General features: G+C 43.7%; 1 protein-coding gene across 3 annotated transcripts in view; it reads right to left on the bottom strand.

The window, feature by feature from the left end:
* add2.L (adducin 2 L homeolog) overlaps positions 1-12,017 on the bottom strand; it is a 50,113-nt gene extending 38,096 nt beyond the window's left edge. The window contains exon 1 of one of the 3 annotated variants that reach the window (XM_041586946.1): positions 11,871-12,017. The gene's annotated coding sequence lies outside the window, so the exon portion shown is untranslated. Of the gene's footprint in view, positions 1-11,279; positions 11,414-11,870 lie in introns of those variants that run through there. The other 2 variants (XM_018253389.2, XM_041586945.1) reach the window with 2 other exon arrangements.

The raw sequence follows: 12,017 nt of genomic DNA, 5'->3' as shown, positions 1-12,017 counted from the left end.
TGCGTGTCGGAATTGTCGCCAGCGTAAAAATTGTTGCCGGTGTAGATTTTTGATGCCCGGAAATTGATGTCAGCGTTTCGCAATTTGGCGGGAAATTCGCCCATCGCTACTTATTGTCTGCTGTCTGTTTGTTAAGTCCAAGGATATTTGCTGGGTAACAATACCCGTGTTTGCTGTTTACCCAGCAATATACATAGAACAAAGACATTGCACCTTGACCATTGGTTAATAGCCGCCCCAAAATCTGCTGCTTTTACCTAAACCAAGGATTTGATTCATATATCAAAGCAGATGTATATATTGTAAATCATTATCAAACCAATTATTTAAAAACCGCTACGCGACACAGGAAAATTATGTTCATTTATTCATTAGAATATTTGCATTCAGAGAGAAATGTATATCAGTGTACATTCATTAATGTAGCTTGAATGGTCTAATTCAATAGTAAATCTGTAGGAGGCAGAAAGAGGATATCGGCATATACACCTTCTAATAGCATTGCTAGTTGGACAGGGGATGCCCAAAAAGGAAATACACATTTAGGAAGAAATGTTCCAGGCTGCAATAGCACTGAAAAGGTTACCAATCAATGAGACCATAGCTACAACAAGGAGCAGAATGCTGGGGAGATGCAGCAGGTTTGTGTTCATGTGGCTGCGTAGGAGGATAACAGAGGAGCGAACTTAAAATAGCCAAGTGAGTCAGACTGACTGCTGATATCTTAAGAAGTGTCCCTTTTCCTTATTCTGCCAGGAGTACCTGGAATCATCAGACAAAGTATATGGTCTTTGTCTTTATGATTAAGGTCAATTTAGTAGTCATACAGGCCATGAGCAATAACCACCTATGAAACAGAGCACACAAGCATCATCTCAATGCTCATTCAAGACTCAAGAGCCGACGGTATCTGCTCTTAAATCCTCAACTATGTACTGAATCAACTACAGGAACCGCTACAGCTCCATACAGCTACTAGCTCAGCTGTTAATAGAGCAATTCACAATGGGGAGTTCCCAAATGTATTTAGTGTTGTACATCAAACACATGACATTTCAACCGGGAGGACTTTATCAAGAGCAAATAACAAACCTCCCATCAATAGTAGCATAGTATTTGGAAAAGGCAGGTTACAATTAAACATGCACATCATTTCCTTTGAAATATGTGAATGGGGCTGTGCCGTAACAAGGGCAGCAGCTTTCTGGGGAAGATTCCAAGGATGCATATGTTCCCTAGGGTTGCCACAAAAATGAGTACTGTAACCCACTGAATATGACATCTGCCCTTATGTGTTTAGCTGCAGACACAAAGGCAGATAATGGCAACCTTTATGGCCAATTTGCCTACCAGTGTGAGTAGCTAAAGTAGCTAGTAATCTTCCGTTCAGCTGTTGCAGATGAAGAGACACATCTGTATGTCTGTATACAAGAATCTTTCTTGCCAAATGCAATGCATTTGGAGTTATTACAGCGACACAGTGAAAAAAAGGGTCTAGGACCAAGGCCAGACTTGAGTATTGCATTAAAGTCTTTGTATTTGCCCTGCAATACTCCACACTAGTCCTGACTGACATCATACTCTGTAGAATAGACAATAACTGGGGGCGTGGCTATGTGAGGGAACGGAGCAGACGTGTCTGGCTGGAGCTCCGCACTTAACCCATCCTGAAGTATACCCAACGCCGATTTTTTACTGAGAAAGTGAGTGGGCACTGCACCGGATACTCTACTTATCTCGTCCATATGAGCGGTAGGCGCTCGAGGCGATCCCAAAGGGCACCGCGACTCTCTAAAAAACAACTACGCAACAGCGGGCCGGACGCCATCTTGGGTATGACGGAGACACCTCCGGGAGCGGCGTCTCCACCGTCAGCGGCTGGGGCTTCAGATGCCGACTCAGTACAGCTCAAAGAACTCTCGCCGGAGTCCACTATGCTGCTCAACGCTATCCGGGAATCCCAGACGGCCCTCTCCTCCAAAATGGACGACCTTCGCATGAAGATCCAGGCTGAGGTCTCCATATTTCGGGCGGATCTCGAGAAGGTGAGAGAGAGGGTGTCGGAAGCTGAGCGCCGCGTGGGGGATGCGGAGGATACTCTTGCAAGACAACAGCCACTGGTGGCGGAGTTGCAGCGACAAGTAAAGTTGCTACACCAAAGGGCGGAAGACGCTGAAAACCGCTCGCGGAGAAACAATGTACGCATTATGGGTTTGCCGGAGGGAGCTGAGGGGCATTCTCCTACTGATTTTATTGAAGCTCTGCTTAAAGATGTGTTGGCGCCTGTTGCTTTGTCCGCTGCGTATACCGTGGAAAGAGCCCACAGGATCCCCACGCGGCGCATACCAGGTGAGACGCCGCGGCCCTTTATCCTACGTCTCCTGAATTACAGAGATAGAGACGCCATTCTGTCTGCAGCTCGGCAAAAAGGCGAAGTTCGTTTTCTCAACGCTACGCTGCAATTCTATCCTGATTTTACTGCGGAGATTCAAAGGCAACGCCGCACTTTCCAGGATGTTAAACGGAGACTACGTGAGAAAGAAATTAAGTACAGCATGCTTTACCCCAGCAGATTGCGGATTATTGATGGTGCAGTTACCCGCTACTTTACAGATCCGACTGAAGTCAGCCAATGGATCGACAATCACCATCGTTAAGGCCGGATGGCCTCCTTGTCTAGTGCACTTTACGCAGTAAGGCTGTTTGCAGGACTGTGACAACATACGGGGTAAGACACATTGGAGCCCCAGCCACCATGAGGAAGTTTTGGTTACACCTTAGATAGTTACGGTGTGCCTCCTTAGTTAGTTAGACAGGTTTTGGGATTAGGGCCTCCGTCTTTGGTTCGGTAGGTCAGGGCGGGGGGGGAGTTAGTGGGAATTTGCAGTTAGGTCTGCCTTACGGGCTGATTTATAGGCCTATGCTTGATTTGCCTAGGGGGATTCCCCTGTATGATGTGATGTCATGTTTAACAATGCTTCCTCTTGTATATTTTTTGTTTGGTTTACTTTTTCTATGCTTTTTCTGTCTCTCCTCTCTTTCTCCTTCTCTTTCTTCCTCTCGTCTCTTTTCTGTCTTGGAGTGTTGGAGGGGATCTAGATGGGTTGGCAGTCGGACGGTTCCTATTTGCACTGTACACTTATGGCATCTCTGAAACTACTCACTTGGAATGTACGGGGTTTGGGTACGAAAGAAAAAAGAGCATTAGTGTTCCAGTTTGTGAAAAGGCATAAACCAGATGTTCTTGTGCTCCAGGAAACCCACCTCTCGGGGCAAAAAATTTTAGCACTTAAGCGGGCATGGGTAGGGAGAGCCTTTCATGCCACTTACTCCACCTATTCTCGGGAAGTGGCGATCCTGGTGCACAGGAATATTGATTGCCAAGTAGAGAAGGTCAAACAGGATCACCATGGGAGATACATATTTGTCCAGGCCCGATTTAATGGGGTTAGTCTTCTACTGGCCTCTATCTATGCCCCCCCTGCTGTTGAACCCACTTCCTACCCCATCTTGTAACGCTTCTGGCAGACATGGTCCCGTCTCCTATTGTATTGTTGGGGGATTACAATGCGGTTTTGAACCCAGCGATTGATACGACTTCTGGCTCGCACTACAGCAAGCTGCCTTTAAAGAGCTGGGCGGATAGCAGTGCCTTTACTGAGGCGTGGAGGTGGAAACACCCGAATTCGAGGGAATTCTCCTGTTACTCGGCCACACATAAGTCGCATTCCCGTATAGATCTGGCCTTTGTATCTCCAGATATATTAGCAAAATTGTCCTCAGTGGAATACTTGCCCAGGGGCATATCGGATCATTCCCCCTTGACGCTCACATTGGTCTTACGGGCCGAACCTATTGATAAGATTTGGAGGCTCCCCTCCCACTGGATTGATACCACTGCCACTGAACCCGTAGTTCAACCCGCTTTAGTGCAATATTGGCAGCTTAACCCGGGCACTGCCGATACGTTTGTGGTCTGGGAGGCGTTTAAAGCAACAGCAAGGGGGGGTGTACGTGTCGGGCATCAGCCAGGCAAAAAGGAAACTGGGTAACACGATTGGCTCTTTGGAGTCAGACACTGCTGCCAAAGAACAGGTATATTTAGCTGATCCCTCTGATGCGAATAGGAATGATTGGTTGCAGTCCTCTCGCTTACTTGCACTGGCCAATGTCGAACAGGCACGGGCGTACATTCAGAAGCAATCGCATAGGCTTTTTGAAATGGGGGACAAAGCTGGTAAGCTTTTGGCCATGCTGGTGCGAGACGAGTGTAGTACGGCTTCCATTCCATGTATTGAAAATGATGCTGGTGAGTTGATAACCCAACCTCGATGCATTGTGGATGTATTTCGGCAGTTTTATCAAGAACTTTATTCCTCAAAGGTGACATGTTCTGACGTACAGTTGCTTGACTATCTGGGGGCCGTCCCACTGCCATACCTTTCTGATGCTACACAGGAACGGTTAGATGCGCTCATAAAGCAGTCGGAAGTAGAGCAGGTAATTAAATCGCTACCTACAGGCAAGGCCCCTGGCCCTGACGGCCTCCCGGGTGAGTTTTACAAACACCATCTCTCTTTGGTGGTGGGGCCACTTACGGAGATATTTAACGATGTTGCTCTGAGGGGTGCAGTGCCTGAGTCCATGTCCCGTGCATATATTTCCATTATCCCTAAAAAAGGCAAAGATCCGCGGAAATGTGCTTCTTATAGGCCTATATCGCTTATTAACTGCGACGCCAAGATTTTAGCTAAAGTGTTGGCGAACAGGCTTAAGCCATTTATGCAAGATTTAGTCCACTCGGATCAAACTGGCTTCATTCCCTCTAGGGCGACTGATATCAACATTCGGAGGCTTCTCACTCATCTACAGGTAAGGCACGACAATGCTGGCTCCCGAACCATTGTGGCATTAGATGCGGAGAAAGCCTTCGATTCAGTCGAATGGGCCTTTTTGTGGCAAACTTTGAAGCGATATGGTTTTGGCCCTAGATATGTGGGGTGGATTCAGGCACTGTACCACTCACCGGTGGCTCAGATTAGGGCAAATTCTATGCTCTCGGTCAGTTTCAATTTGGGGAGGGGTACCAGGCAGGGCTGCCCCCTCTCTCCTTTTTATTTTGTTTGGCGATTGAGCCGCTTGCAGAACTAATTCGCATTCTGATGGGATTACGGGATTGAGAATTGGTACTCTGACCGAAAAGATATCGTTGTACGCTGACGATATGTTGATATACCTTGAGAACCCTGGCCCGGCCCTTGATGTCCTACTGGGGATTATAACTGAGAATGGGAAATACTCTGGGCTTCATGTAAACTGGCATAAATCCACATTGTTTGCCTTGGATCAGGCGGCCAAAAGACAGTTATCTCCGGATTCTCCGCTGCAATGGGTTGACACCTTTTTGTACCTGGGAATTTGGATTACTCAAGAGATAACCCGCTATAAGGCGGTCAATGTTGATCCTATTACTGCAGATATGGTTGCCAAATTTGCCCAATGGGAATTTTTGCCATTGTCACTATACGGTAGGATCAACTTATTGAAAATGAAGTATGTTCCTAAATTTCTCTATATGTTTAGAAATTCTCCTATATGGCTTACCAAATCCTTTTTTCAACAAGTGAACTCAGTTATATCCTCCTTTATTTGGGCCAAACGGGTTCCCAGAATAAGTATGGCAACATTGCACAGGTCCACTCAGGCCGGGGGTCTTGCCGTCCCAAATTTGTACTTATACTACTTGGCTGCTTTATTGGTAACGGTGCGATGGTGGTTTGAATCTGATTGCACTAATGCATCCTGTACTTTAGAAGCAGGGATACTGGGCTCGAGGGAAGCCTTGAGGCTTTTGCCTTATAGAGGGCAGGAGGCACACCCACAAGCTACCCACTCTATGAAAACAACAGTCAGAGCCTGGCAGCTGGCTCAAAAATTGGTGACTCCCACAGGTTTGACCTACTACTCTCCCCATGCTCCGCTGTGGTGTAATAAGCTGCTCCCACATTTTCTCACTAACCTGGATTACAAATTTTGGGCAGGCAATGGACTCAGATATGTGAAAGATTTGTATAGTGAGGGAGAGCTAAAAAGCTTTCTGGAACTTCAGGCCTCCTGTCCAACACGGCATGTTACACAGTTTCGATATGGTCAACTTCGCCATGCTGCTCAGGCGCAATTCCCGGATCCGCAGTCTACTATTGTAGCCACCTCTTTGGAAAACACTCTGCAACTTCAGGCAGTCGTCAAACCTCTTTCAGCCATCTATCATATCCTGTTGGCACCTGAGGAAAAACGCCCGCTTAAATGTTTCCAGAAATGGATCAGGGACATTGAGAATTTGGACGAGGAGTCCTGGGAGCTGATTATGCGCCACATGTTAGCCACCACAATTTCGGCTAGAGACAAGTTGATACAACTGAAGTTTATGCACCGTTCTTACCTCACGCCGGTGCGACTTCATCATATGGATCCTACCAGGGATCAGAACTGCACCAGAGGCTGTGGGCACCCGGGGACTTGGTTCCATGTGGTGTGGACGTGCCCCAAACTGACTCGCTACTGGACTGATGTTTTCTCCTTTACTTCTAAAATTCTGGTTTTCCCTATATTGCCTCAGCCCAGCCTAGCGCTGCTAGGATGCATGGATGGAGATGTGGGGTCAATTGGTTGTCGGACTTTGCTCCAGCTGCTGATGTTCTATGCTAGGAAAATGATTGTTCTTCGGTGGAATAAGTGTGAAGCACCCAAACTCGAGGACTGGAAGGACCTTGTCAATAAAGCCCTCCCTTACTATAAAGCAGTATATATGTCTAGAGGATGCACGGACAAATTTATAGCTGTCTGGATGCTATGGGTATTGAATTCTGACACTAATAGCCCTCATGTGTTCTGAAAGGATGATCTGTGCTAGCTCCATCTGATTTTAGTCGTGTCTACTGTCCACCCCCTCCACACTCCACACCCTCTTTAACTCTCTTTCTCTCTTTCTTTCTTCTCCCCTCTTTCTTATTTCCTCTGTTGGTTTTTTTTTTTTTTTTACTGACTCTGTATACTTTTTGTTTCCTTTATGGGACACTGTCTGTCTTGTTTTTTGTGTGTGAGAAAACCAATAAAAACACTTTAAAAAAAAAAAAAGAATAGACAATAACTAGGAGGAGACTTTCTGTAGTATCATTCCTAAATGTCAGGCTGCTTCACACTTTCCTTGATAGATGTGGCCATTAAACTGGCTTTCCTTGTTGCTAATGTCATATCTGGAAGCTGAAGTGACCGCATCAATAAGAAAGTGTCAACTATATTGGCAGATCCCCTATGGATCTGAGTGGTATTTAAAAGACAAAACGCCTGTGGGTGTGCATGTGGTTTATCAAAGGGACCCTTGCTGGCTTATTAGTAGTGATACCACAATGGATTCTTAAAGGAATTGTTCAGTATAAAAACAAAAACTGGCTACATAGATAGGCTGTACAAAATAAAAAATGTTTCTAATATAGTTAGTTAGCCAAAAAGGTAATGTATAAAGGCTGGAGTGACTGGATGTCTAACATAATAGCCAGAACACTACTTCCTGCTTTTCAGCTCTCTTGGTTTACACTGACTGGTTACCGTGGTTACCAGGCAGTAACCAATCAGAGACTTGAGGGGGGCCACATGGGTCATATCTGTTGCTTTTGAATCTGAGCTGAATGCTGAGGATCAATTGCAAACTCACTGAACAGAAAAGTACCATGTGGCCCCCCTTCAAGTCACTGACTAACTCAGAGTTATAGAGCTGAAAGCAGGAAGTAGTGTTCTGGCTATTATGTTAGACATTCAGTCGCTCCAGCCTTTATACATTACATTTTTGGCTAACTATATTAGAAACATATTTTTTTGCACAGCCTATCTATTTACACGGTTTTTATTTTCACACTGAACTGTTCCTTTAAAGGAGACATTTTGTGTAAAAAATAAGAACCTACCAGTGTATTATACTAATTTAGATTTGTGCTTAAAAAGCAGTTTCAGGCTGATTTATTTAATATTTCTGCAAAAACCCTAATAATCCCTCCCTTCTGTTCCACTTCCTGCTCCCTGAATTCCCAGGCTGTGTAGAGGAGCCATCAACACTCAGCTCACTGCACTGTAGGACAGGAACCAATCAGCAGCGAGCAGGACCTGATAGGGAACTGAAGCCTGTCTGTGCTGGTGTGACTGCAGAGCTGTGATTGGCTGTACCCTTCCTACTGTGCTTCTGGCAGGGACCGTTAGGACACACCCTGCCCTCATTTGAAACATCTATAGGGAGCTTCAATAAAGGGGCTATTTTTAAAGATAATATACATTCTTAGCACCATGTAAAAGCAACACCATATATTACTCAAAATTGCCTACAAAATTAGTTGTTGTTTTTTATTTATCCTGTATGTTTGCTTTAAGCCCTAACCCTCAGCACGCAGGTTGCCAATTAAGTTGTTGTGTGGTCCTAAACATATCTTTTTCCATGTATTAATATGCATTTGCTATGTGTACTACTGGCCACACAATACACATACATCCATTTTTCTCTATTCCTAGGCCTCCTACCACCTTGCCTTGTCATGGGCACAGCAGTTTGCCTAAGTTTTTCCAACATTTTCCCTCTAAATGTGTACATGTATACATGAATCTGGGTCAATCCTGCGGCACAGCGAGATTGCCAGTTGCCATTTAGACAGCTACTAGGGCTGCTTAGCTATATATGATGCAATGATGCTGCAATAGGATAACGCTACAATGATATAGTTGCTCTTAAAATTCCATTCACTAAAGAATAATAAGAAAATGAAGCATAAACTTCCCAGTAAGTAGACTTTTTAAGGAAATAAACAATGAAATAAAATTGCCTTTTGCATTTAGGGATTTCATTGTATCACAGGCTCGGCTCACTTTGAATGCAGGTCATTTATGGAAATAATAAAATGTAAAACTTTAATACTTTATACATACTAGGGAGATTTGAGTGCCCACAGTGAGACCAACACTAGGCTTGAATTTAGCGCAGGGCTCTTTTTGGGAGGTTACGCTGATTAATTCATACTATACGGGGCAGATTTATCAAGAGTCGAATTTCGAAGTGTAAAATCCTTCGAAATTCGACCTTTGAATTGAAATACTTCAAATATCGAAGTCGAAGTATTTTTCCCCGAATTTGGACATCCTGCAATCAAAGTAAAATTGTTCGATCGAACGATTTTAGCGTACGATCGAACGATTTTACTTAGATGGGTAAAGACTTATAAAATGGTTGTAGAAGGTCCCCATAGGCTAACATAGCAGTTCAACAGGTTTAATTTGGCGAAGTATTGAAGTCGAAGTTTTTTTTAAAGAGACAGTACTTCGATTATCGAATGGTCGAATATTCGAACTATTTTACTTCAAATCGAATTCGAATTAAATTCGAAGTCGTAGTATCCTATTCGATGGTTGATGTATCCAAATAATTACTTTAAATTTAGAATTTTTTTACTATGAAAATTCCCTCGAATTCACTTCGACCCTTGATAAATCTGCCCCAAAAGGTATGGGACCTGTTATTCAGAATGCTTGGGACCTGGGGTTTTCCGGATATCGGATCTTTCCATAATTTGGATCTTCATACCTTAAGTCTACTAGAAAATCATGTAAACATCAAATAGGCTTGTTATGCTTCCAATAAGGATCAATTATATCTTAGTTTATTTGATTAAAATGAAGTCTACGGGAGACGCCTTTGCGTAATTCAGAGATTTCTGGGTTTCTGGATAACGGATCTCATACCTGTATAAGGAAACTCATTTTAAATTATAGGAAACAACATCACATGGCCAAAAAAACATTTATTTGGAAGAAGCCTTAGCTCACAGGGCAATGCTTTGCTAACCTGCTCTTTCTCATGGAGATAGAGATATTGTCGATCGATATGTGAACTTGGATTAGACATTGTTAAAGGAGGCCATGGCCCCAAAGTACCCATTTAGTATCTGCCATATAATTTTTTCCATCAGAAAAAATGTCATTTACTTACATTACAAGATGATACACAAACCTGCATCACAGAAGTACAAGTAACTTGTGCAGAATTGTTTACTCGCATAAAGATAAATCCAGTCTACCGAAATGGGCAGCAAGGGGCCATCATGGAAAATGAGACCACAAGCCAACACTAAAAAGGAGGACATATTTATATTTATTATCAACAGTGCAATTCGATTACATTGTTCTCATTTAGGAAGAACATGCAAATAGATTCAGCCGCTACCAGTGTCCCAGTAAGATTTGTTTCCTCCTACACGAGCTGCTGACCATTGTATGTGCGGAATTGCATTGAAAACAGAAGCATTGTAAGCATGAGCAATGTTCTACCACCCAGTATCAGCATCTTAGAACAACAATAAACTAGTTCCTAAGAATTTACCTTGACAATACTGAGGACGTGCTCCAGCAATTAATAGAAACTATCCGATCACAAGAGCAAGGCCATGTGTCCGTAGCATTGGGTGTGCAGAGCTTCAAGTGGGGGACAAGGGAGTGGCAGCACCACTGATACATTTCGGGGTGTTTATATTATATCACTGTATTTATCAAACCATCAAAAAAGCTTTAATCAACCCCAATCTGGCCAAATGTATGGAATGTAGGAATCTTTTAATTAAACACCGGAAATGTGCTTGGGGAATTCATGGTCAATGTTAGCTGCAAAGTAGGGAACACCCAAACAAAGCAGCAAAGTACTGAATGTCTATGAAACAAGTGGTTGGCTAAATGGTGCCCATCATTGCAGCCTGCTGTAATTCTGCAGTGATATTGGCTCTAGCCTTTCAGTTACACGATGCAGTTTCACATTTATATAGGGAAGCATCACACCTTGCTATAGCAGCTTAGCCTGAGCTTATCTGGCTGCCTTTCTAATAGATCTTTATGTAGGGTTGCTTCCGTGTGTGGCCGGGGAAAGCACAGAAAGCAAACAGAACCAGTATGTTATACAATCTCTCGCACCATAATTGTGTCACTGAACATTTCCTAGTAGTAACTTATTAACCTATTATATACCCATGTGAATCCACCATCTCTTCAACTGGATCAGTGAAGTAAACAGGTCACTCCCTTAAATAGACTTCGGGTTGGGTTTGACTAACCCTGCTGAAATGTCACTAGCCGGGCTCATTACTCGGGGATATTTACATGATATAAATGCAATGGCAACAGGATTGCTTCCAGATCACATTTAATCCTTTAAATCTGTAATTTATGCACAGAAATAGCAAGAATTTCCTTACCTCCTGCTGGGACCATCCGAATGGTTCTTTTTTAATTATGAGCGTGAGATCTGCTCCACCTTCATGCCCACACTGGAGCTGCATGAATTAATGCTGCTGCATAGCTACTCCCTAGTGCCAAGAGAAAGGCAAACAGGGCGACAGCTGGTAGCATTTATATCTATATAATGCAGAGGATAGAGGGTGGTGCACAATATCCACCCTGATTTTTGCCTTGCTTTTAAAAGGGGCACATTTTGATGTTAAGCATTTTTGCCCTCCTGTGGTCATTGAGAGAACTGCAAATAAGGTCAGCAGGATTCTTTATCCATCCATTATGTTTATACTCACATCTCCCAGGATATATTTTATATATTACATATATATGTAAACATACAACACATGAGAATGGCACACAACAGGCTTAAATTAAAATGCCTTATTGCAAATAAATACAAAATAACCATACACCACAGCATTCAGGTGAAATCAGGAATGGATAAAAGCCAGAACCTGCAAGCAAAATGTCTGTCCATCACAGAGCGCAGCAATAGATTCATGCTCTATACCTTCCCTGTGTCAGGAGCAATGCAGAAGGCCAACCAGAATTACCTTTAATCTCCAGCCATGGAAGTGTTATCTGGTCCAGGATGGAAAGCCCATGTTATCTCCAGGATTATAGTCACGGAGCAGTAGCCCAGCCTCTAGCTCTCAATGCTGATGGCAAACAAAAGCCCGTGACAGTGATATGCCTGGGAC

The sequence above is a fragment of the Xenopus laevis genome, chromosome 3L (genome assembly GCF_017654675.1).
Source record: "Xenopus laevis strain J_2021 chromosome 3L, Xenopus_laevis_v10.1, whole genome shotgun sequence".
Lineage (NCBI taxonomy): Eukaryota > Metazoa > Chordata > Amphibia > Anura > Pipidae > Xenopus > Xenopus laevis.
The sequence above is the reverse complement of the archived record's forward strand: the minus strand, read 5'-3'. Positions and strand labels throughout refer to the sequence as shown.